The 9,925-nt window shown below is 42.8% G+C and overlaps 1 protein-coding gene across 3 annotated transcripts in view; it reads left to right on the plus strand.

The window, feature by feature from the left end:
- The window catches only part of LOC101852483 (cytochrome P450 2B19), a 41,107-nt gene that overhangs the window by 7,891 nt on the left and 23,291 nt on the right, over positions 1–9,925 (plus strand). Inside the window, exon 1 of one of the 3 annotated variants that reach the window (XM_005100876.2) lies at positions 8,495–8,597. The exons of the other annotated variants lie outside the window; for them this stretch is intronic. The gene's annotated coding sequence lies outside the window, so the exon portion shown is untranslated. Of the gene's footprint in view, positions 1–8,494; positions 8,598–9,925 lie in introns of those variants that run through there. 3 annotated transcript variants of the gene reach the window in all.

The raw sequence follows: 9,925 nt of genomic DNA on the forward strand, positions 1-9,925 counted from the left end.
TACACAGCGGCAATTTAAAAAAAACTTTCCACTTGGAGAGAAGCCATTCTTGTGCCCTATTTATCAACACACAAAAACAAAAATGACCCATATTTCAAAGTGTGTATATATATAGATAGATAGATAGATAGATAGATAGATAGATAGAGAGAGAGAGAGAGAGAGAGAGAGAGAGAGAGAGAGAGAGAGAAGGAGGGAGGGAGAGAGAGAGGGGGGGGGGAGAGAGAGAGAGATAGATAGATAGATAGATAGATAGATAGATAGATAGATAGATAGATAGATAGATAGATAGATAGATAGATAGATAGATAGATAGAGAGAGAGAGAGATAGAGATATAGAGAGATAGATAGATAGATAGATAGATAGATAGATAGATAGATAGATAGATAGATAGATAGATAGATAGATAGATAGATCGATCGATCGATCGATCGATCGATCGATAGATAGATAGATAGATAGATAGATAGATAGATAGATAGATAGATAGATAGATAGATAGATAGATAGATAGATAGATAGATAGATAGATAGATAGATAGATAGATATATAGATAGATATATATATATATATATAAAGAAGTAATAATACTACCTTTTGATACTTGATTATATCTCATATTGTGGTGCAGTGTTAAGCACAAACTGATACCCCTTGATTTCACAATTTCATGTCAGTAGCGGGTAGGCCTATTATCACATCTTGCAATGATGCAAGCTTAGCATGTTCTGCGCATTGATCGAGTCAGCTTGTTAATTTTCACTTTTGTATAAAATTAATTGTGGCAGTCCATTCCACTCTTGAATCAATGCTTGTCCCAGTCGTTGTACAGTGTCGTTTTGGGGCTCACTCTTTGGCTCAAAGAGTGGCATGTTTGGCGAGTAGGCCTAAATATAAATTCAAATTAAATCAATATAAATATATATACAAACACAAACACACACCCACACACACATACGTGTTTTGAGGTCATTATGTGGACATTGCCCCAAACCTACATTATGTGGACACCCCATATCATCCAAAGTTATCGGTGGAATCAATCAATATTTGCAGTGTAGTCCACTATACAAAAACATCATTGTCCACAAAATTTCAAGAAGCTACCTAAATTTTTAGTCCAGTATGTTTTTTTACTAACGTTAGTGGGACATTGCATTATGTGGACTTTACGACCTCCTGACCTTTTGCACAAAGGTACGCAAATGGTCCATTATTCTGTCCGCAGAAAAATTCGCGCGCGCAACTTTTGCCGTCAGTGCAACTTTGCGCAACTTTTACGATTTTCGTGAATTCGCTAATTTTAGCCAATTTCCCGCAAAATTCGGAAAAATAATAAAATTTCATAAAAAACACCGAAATTTTCTTCCACGACTAAAAATATCGTCGCCAAGGGGGCGGGGGGGGGGGGGGGCAATTCGCTTCTTTACACTTTGAACTAGCCTACGGCGGGGGCCCGCCGCCGCCCAGTGACCCGGGTCAGGTCGGGTCGGGATGATCGCCCGACTCGTCGCCTGAAAACAACGTGTTTGTTTTGAAACAACGAGTCGGGCGCGATCGACTTGTGCCACGATAGCCGCTTTGCACCATCAACTGTCTAGCAGACCGACCCAATAGTCTTGTTTGGACTAGTCTAGCTAGAGTAAATCAATCGGAAACACGGTCGTCTGATTACTTAGCTTGCTTTGTTCCGTAGCACCAGGGTAGATCTAGTACACATATATAAACATTTGTGAAAGACTTTAAATCTTAGGCTAAGGAGGGTAGATTAAAATGGATCATCCAGAAAACCCGTAAAGGGAAAATAATATCATCTTAAGCCAGAAAAAAAAGAGGGGGGGGGGGGGTCTTTGACTCCTGTAAAAGTTAAAGTGTAAGGTGGGGGGGGGGGTAGTTAACCAATGTAAGATTACACTTTTGTAAGGTGAAAAAAATAATCAACGAAAATGGCAACGTAACTGTTTTGTTAAAAGCATAAAAAGAGAGTAACTCTACACTATTCACGTAGACTTAGAGTTCAGTTCGAGCGGAAAGCACAGCATTGTGGCGATACAGTGGACCTCGAGCGGCAAGCACGATATATGTCATCTCGCACTGGTAGATACCTGGGCTACATGACATTGACATGTAGATCTAGTCTTATTTTGATTATACGGGTGCGGTTAAAGTGGTAAAATGACACAGTAAGTTTTTCTGGAAAAGTTCCGATATTTTTATAGCGTATTGAATTACGTGTATTATGTCACATGTATGTGTATGCATGTTTTTCATGAATACTATAATTAATCATTTAAAAGTAAAGCACATAGAAGAGTGATTTTACCACGGATTTGCGCCATATAAATGTCATATTATTATAAAGCGAAAAACGTAATATACGGGATTGAGGGGGGGGTGTGTCGCAGGAAAGTGTAAAAAAGTGTAAGTGCGGGAGGAAGGGGGGCAAAAATTCCCAAACAAAGTGTAAGATTTTATTTGAACAGCCCCAAAACAACGCCGGCCACACCTGCCCAACGTCAGCGAGAGTTAAGGACCTGACGCATGTGTCAGGGGCACAGAATTCTACACTTAGTGTAGAATTCTGTGGTCAGGGGACAAACTTTTTTTGTACTACAAGCAATTTTTTTTTTGGGGGGGGGGGTAGACATTCACATTTAACTTTTGATTTTGATCTAACAAAACTCATATTGGTTACTTTTGATTGCAATGAGCGTAGCAACAATACAATGTATTCCAATAGTTCCGTGGCATTGTTTTAGCTATACGTACGCCTTGCAACTTTTGCTACTTTTTCTTGCAACTTTTTGCAACTTTTGCTATTTTCAAATGCAACTTTCTCTGAGGACAGATTTTTTAGACTTCCGGAGCATAAAAGGTTTTTAAAGGCTTTGGGTGCCTCTTATGTTTATTAATTCACACATGGGTTGGGGATATATAAGTAGACTCGCTGTCCCTGGGATCCACGAGCAACATCTTCTTTGTTGCATTTTCCTTTTCCACATCCTTCTTTCTCCTTCCCCTTCTTCTATCATTTCTTCCACCGCTTACTCCGTGTGCAGCAAAACTAGAGGTCGTCCATCCCACAGAATGGGCACCTCGTTGACCGTGGGGTGCGACCTGTGGGTAACTGGCAGTTGAAGTGAGATCAGTCTGCGGACTGTCCCTCGCCAACACACCTCTTTGACCCACTTTTTCCTCTTAGACGGGAGGGTAGGGCGGCCTATGCCACTCAATCGATTTGGAGCTGAAGCCCCTCCAGTTTTTCCTTGGGTCAATCTTGATGGGACGATCTAGTACACTTTCGTGGAGAGTATAACTCCGGAGTAGCTCTGGCTCAGCTCTGGTCATCCGAGCAATGTTTCCTCTGTTTCACTCAGTGGTGGGAGGGGAGCCCCGGAGTTGAAAAACATTCCAACACACATTGAATCCCCAAAAACATTCTGACCCATCCCCAGTCCCCAACGATACAAAAAAGTTTCGGCTCGTAGAAGCGGGTGTAGCCACCGAGACGAGCAGACAACCAGGAAAACCGACCTTTACGGCTGATTGTGCTCTCCCTCCTCCCAGGGAGCTTCCGGGGCAGCCGTACTTGACCATCCGCAATTTTGATGCACAGAAGAAGACCACAAATCCAACCCTTTTCATGACAGGAGATGCTTTAACACAGACGCTGGGATACATCCCCGCCATCGACCAAAAACTGTCTTCTGGTGCACTCCTTGTATACGAAACAGAAATAACTGGACCCCTGTATCTCACGACCTTCCATGGTATTCCTGTGAATCTTGGAGACACAAGAAGTACAACTGCTTGAAGAGCGTCGTCCGCAGTCATGAGATGAAAGGCTGCTCTTCAGAAAAAATTGTGGCTATATTGTGAGGGTGTGGTCGAAGCCCGCCAGATGACTCTTCGGCGGGGCGAGACCGCCCTTGAAAGGAACACAATTGTTTTGACTTTCGATTCGTGCTGCCTCCCCAGCCACTGTTCGGGCAGCATACTTGGTCCTGGACATGCAACCCTAAGTGCAAAACGCTCTGCGCTGCTTCAAGGGCCAGAAGTTTGGCCGTAGCCAGTCGTGATGCCGACACGCAGAAGTGTGTACTCGTCGTGGCAAGACCGGGCATCCTGAAAAGGTATGAAAGGCTAGTCCTTTCTTTTGTTCACAATTGCCACGGCCAACACTTCGTTCCAAGAAAGCACCATCCAAGAGTACAAAGCCCGAAATGGCTGCTCATTTCAGAAGCCTCGAAAGACTGTCTACCCGACAGTTATGACCCCGGTCCCTGGTCGGTTAAACGCAAAGGCAGTCCAGTCCGGCTGGTCTCGTGATCAGCCAGTACTTCTACTGCCAAACTCAAAGAGCCCGTGGTCAACAGGCGAAACTGCAATAAAAGCTAAGAAGGTCCCTCCTACTCCTGTAGTAACCACCTTCGAGGGGCCACTCGCCAACTGTTTCGGAGTTCTAGGGGAGGACGAGGTGGACTCTTCCTCCGTCCCCTCTTCTTCTCTCTCCCCACGCCCCACCCCTCTGATGGTGTGTGAGGTGCCCCCTCCCCCTCATCCAGCCCCTCCTCCTTCTTTCCAACTCCCTTCGCCCTACCTACCCTTACCCCTCCACCAGATATCCCCTCCCTTTGGAAGATGACACCTCCGATCCGAGAAGGAAGGAAGCCGTCACTCCCTCCCCAAGTCTCCCGGTTGGATGCTGCCCAATCAAGGGCGGCCGCCGAGCAAACCCTCTTCTTCCTCCACAAGGAGGAGTCAGAGCTCAGAGAAGACGGGACCTCTGTGCTCCAAATCTTTACAAAAATGGTCTAATGGCGGTCCTGCAGTGGAATGCCAGAGGACTCGACCTTCCATTCTAAAATTGCAACACATACAGGTTACACTGTGCCCACTTGTGGCCTGTGTCCAAGAGACAAAGTTCGCCCCGGCTTCAAACATTGACTTAAAAATTTCTCATCATCATATTCACGCCGAGAACCAGACAGCTTCTGGTTGAACCACCGTCTACGATACATCGACAATAACACCCTCCACTGACAAATACATGTTCATCTTAGGACAACTAGGACAACCCTCGAGGCTATTGCAGTATGGGTCACCCTGATAAGACCAATCACGATCTGCTCCATATGTCCCGTCAAATTACCCCCTCAAAATTACCCAGCTTAATGACTCAAACACCAAGTCCACAGACCCTTTATCTTAGTAGGAGATTTTAATGTACATAACCTCATTTGGGGATTTTGGCAACAAGGAAAAAAACAATAAAAGACTTTTTTTTTTATTTCAAAACAACATCTGCCTTTTAAATGGTAAATCCTCAACTTACTGAAACAAATCCTTAACACTTCATCCATCGATCTTCCTTTCTACTCCCCTGACCTGGTCCCAGATTTTGAGTGGTCTGTGCTGGATGACCGTGCGGATCATTTCCCAATATTTCTCAAGAACAATAGCCTCCAACACCTCCAACACGAACCGACCCCAGAGCGCTTTAACTTCAAAAAGCATACTGGGACGGGTTTGTTATTGGATGCTTCCATAATTTGAACCCCACTTTCAGCCTCAACTACCACTAATTTCACGAAACGATTCCAGAAATGTGTCACAAAGACATACCACAACCATCAGAAAAAAAACCCGGAAAACTAGGTACGGTTCTCTGGGGTGTGTGGTAATGCCATAGACCCCAAAGAAAAAGAAAGCAGCAAAAATGCTCCACCCCGAAGCCTCCATATTTTTCTGCGGAGGCCACTGCTATTGACTTGGCGTTAAACTCCGTAGAATATTCTCCCAAATTATCGTTTCTCATTCTGTCCGATGCCTTGTCTTGCCTCACTCCACCCACCAATCTTCTTCACTTCACCTTCTCCTATCCCGTAGACCGGATGTCCGTTGTGGCGCTATTGAAGATTTGGACACCAGCTTCCTCCACTCCTTCCGCTCTTCAGATTTCCTGAGCGTGTCTTTGAGGTCCAGGCCTGTTTGTTCCCTGATTTTGTCCTTCCAACTCTCCTTCGGCCTGTCTCTGCTCCTTTTTCCCTGGACGCTGCCTTGCAAGATCATCTTGGTAAGGCCGGATGAACGGACGATGTGTCTATGCTATTGCAGTATGCATTTTATGACCAAAGTGAGAAGGTCAGGGTATGGTCCAATTGCATTTTTGATCCGTTGTTCGACTTCATCATTTGTGATGTGATCTTTTTATGAGATACTAAAGACTTTTCGGAAGTATCTCATCTCCACAGCTTTGATCCTTCTTCTTTCAAGGTCTGTATTCAAGGTCCAGGATTCACATGCATACAAAAATATTGACATGACCAGGGAACGAATGAGTCTGATCTTTGATCTGATGGTGATATTTCTGTCTTTCCAAACGGTTTTTTACTTGGTCATTGCTGATGAAGTTTGCCCTATTCTGGAGAGTATTTCTGGTTTTGGTCCTTCGTCTGTCACTATTGCACGTAGGTATCTGAAGCTGCGTACGGTCTCGAGCTTCTGATTGTTGACTGGATGTCCACTGTGATGTTTTTGCTGCTATTAGACAATCTAACACTTTTAAACTCGAAAATAGTTAAAATGCAGTTAAGAATTATTTCTTTAACTACATCTCCAAGCTATGGGATAAAAACTAATCTACTTCACTTCACTTTCACCTATCCCGAAGAGTGGATGTTCGTCGGGGCTTTTGAAGATTTGACCACCAGCTTCCTACACTCTTTCCGCTCTTCAGAGCGTGTCTTTGAGGTCTAGGCCTGTCCATTCCTTGATGTTGTCCTTCCAACTCTTCGTCGGTCTGTCTCTGCTCCTTTTTCCCTGGACGCTGCCTTGCAAGATCATCTTGGCAAGGCCGGATGAACGGGTGATGTGTCTATGCCATTGCTGTTTGCCGTTTGCGTTTCCTGACCAAAGTGAGAAGGCCAGGGTATGGTCCAATTGCATTTTTAACCGTTGTTTGACTTCATCATTTGTGATGTGATCTTTGAATGAGATACTAAGGATTTTTCGGAAGCATCTCATCTCCACAGCTTTGTTCCTCCTTTCAAGGTCTTCATTCAAGGTCCAGAATTTACATGCATACAAAAATACTGACATGACCAGGAATGCATGAGTCTGATCTTTGATCTGGTTGTGATATTTCTGTCTTTCCTACTGGTTTTCAACTTGGTCATTGCTGTTGAAGTTTGCCCTCTTCTGGTTTTGATCCTTTGTCTGTCACTATTGCACGCTGGTATTTGAAGCTGCGTACGGTCTCAAGCCTCTGGTTTTGACCTGGATGTCCATTTTCTTGCTGCTGTTAGACAATCTAAAACTTTGAAACCCGAAAATAGAAAATCTAGTTAAATTGCTGTTGAGAATTATTTCCTTCACTACATCTCCAGGCTGTGGGATAAAAACTAAAGTAAACAACTACCAACAAGCTTCACAGTGTCCACACTGGACCCACGAAAATCTTCTGGTCTTTCGAGAACAGACGAAGAAGTTTTTACTCGTTTACGTATTTAGATATATGCTTCCGTGACCCATGGATATCTCCTGCGTTGAGATTAGAAACCGCTCTGTGTCAGATGCGATACAGACTTAACCATTAGACACATTAGAATGTCTGGACTTTGGAGAGACCCGAAGTAAATATTTTAAATGCACAAAAATTAAAAGGTCTGTTCTCCGTCGTTGATCCAAATAGAATTCTCAAATCTATAAAAGTCATTAGCCTGTATTCTAAAAAGTAGATAATTTTTGTTTTAAAATGTAAACATCTGTTTTTATTTTCTAATCTTTTTAAAACAATTTTTTAAAACCATGAGATGTTTTCCTTTACTTTAAAAGTAAAATAAAGCCGTGCAGTGAGCTGTTGTGAATGCAATCAACTTGTGTTTCATGCGTGCATGTGGCCGTAAGATGTTGCCAGCGCCGTAAAACTTTTATTAAACTAACTGCAGAGCGTTGCTCCATGATGTACAGCAGAGAAGGCTTCTGGATTCCAACTCCTAGATGGATCCGCCACGTGCCGTCTCACACACACACACACGCGATACACAAATCAGAAAGCTACTGTCGTTATGTGGACACCAAAAATTCTGCACACACTCGAAGTGTGTATAGCGTTGTGTATAGAAATAACGAAATAACAGCGTTATTCGGACCGGAACCAAATTCAAAAATATTTTAACACATGATGTAATTTTTGGCTGGAAATGCGATGGTGACCTTAAAACATTATGTGGACGTCTACATAACGGGGCATATCTACATAACGTGAGTGTGCAAATATACTTTTGTCTACATAACTACGCAAAGACACACACACACACACACACACACACACACACACACACACACACACACACATACACACACACACACACACACACACACACACACGTTGTATTGTTACAGTTGGTACAGTTGAGTTGACGTCGCTGTCGGGGCGCTGTGACCGTCGTTTCAGTTGAGCAATCAAGCAGTCGTGTTCCTCTTCTTTCAGCCAGTATATTTTTCCCCTTAATTGTGTATCTTCCGCTTCCGTCAAAGTCAATGTTCGTCTCCTCCTCAGCTTCTTGACTTTGACAGTAACTTACTGACGGGTGAGTTCGTGCTTAAAGTCAAGTCAGTCGTTCGACTGAATTGTGCTGTATTGTTCATGTTACGGAAAGAACTACACTAAATTTATTATAATCATCGTCATGTGAGGGGGGAGGTGTGGTTTCTTTTGACGTACTCTTCTAGGGCTATGAACGGTTATTCTGGTGGAATAATAATTATGGTCGCTTTTTTAAGGACAAGCGGACTCACTCTGATTTTGGGGGTTTCCGTAAATCTTGACCTACACCATAGATTTACACCACATGTACTACTAGATCTCTACTGACACTAGATACAGTACGCCCCTCTCTCACCTTGGTGCGCGATGGCCACCTTGGATAGCGGCGTCCGCCATGTTCTTTTGTTGGCAAGCTGTGTGAAGGAGTTCATGATAAAGCAATGGGCTAGGCATTATTTGTCTCTCATAAGGCTTAAGCAATAGGCGAGGCTTGGCCCTTGTTGATTTTTTTGTTTTATATGGGCGCCGTGGCGTACTATAATTTATAGATTACTAGAAAGCAATAATACACTTTTTATACAGCATACTTTCTACAAATAGATCTAAAATAAATGTATTATTTAATAGATAGATGTATACATAGGCTTTAAAACAAACAAACGAAAATAACAACAAAATGATGTTTAGATTTATTAATCAACACTTTATCTTTATGATGACTGAATCAAAGCGTGTAGAGTATGTGGGTGTCATGGAAACTTAATCCCTATCACCCCATCCTCTCTCCCCCTACGAATCCCAATTCCACTGAAACTGATCCCCTACGTGTCTGCTTGAAAAGAACATGTTTGTTCATTTTGTGGCAAACTGAGCCTGTGTTATGTTGAATGTGCAACATAAAAAGTACACTGTTTGAAAAAGAAATTACCTTCCTATTGTCAAAAAGATCTAGTTAACCTTAACTTCACATGGCCCAGAACCTTACTTGAACAACCCGGAGTGACTATTGTGCCAATTTCTTTTTTCATAGGATGAGGGTTAGCCCTTCCTTTTAGTCGTAGCGCTAGCCTAGGGGTTAGGCAAGGTTCAGCCTTTCATTTCGTCTTAAACCTAGCCTTAGGGGATATGGTACCGTTAGGTTGAGCCAAGGTTGAGCTGGATATGTCCAGATTGTCACTGCCAAAAAAAACATTTTTAAGAAAAGACATTACAAATAATTTTTGCACTACTGGTACTCAAACCATTAGATCTATACCGAAAATAATGAGATTTTACTACAAAATTGAAGACATGTAACACTATTAAAAATGTATAATATAAACAGCCTCGCTTACTGTTATTTAGCTTTACATTCGACATCTATGTGCCTCA

This window comes from Aplysia californica, unplaced genomic scaffold (assembly GCF_000002075.1).
Source record: "Aplysia californica isolate F4 #8 unplaced genomic scaffold, AplCal3.0 scaffold00264, whole genome shotgun sequence".
NCBI lineage: Eukaryota > Metazoa > Mollusca > Gastropoda > Aplysiida > Aplysiidae > Aplysia > Aplysia californica.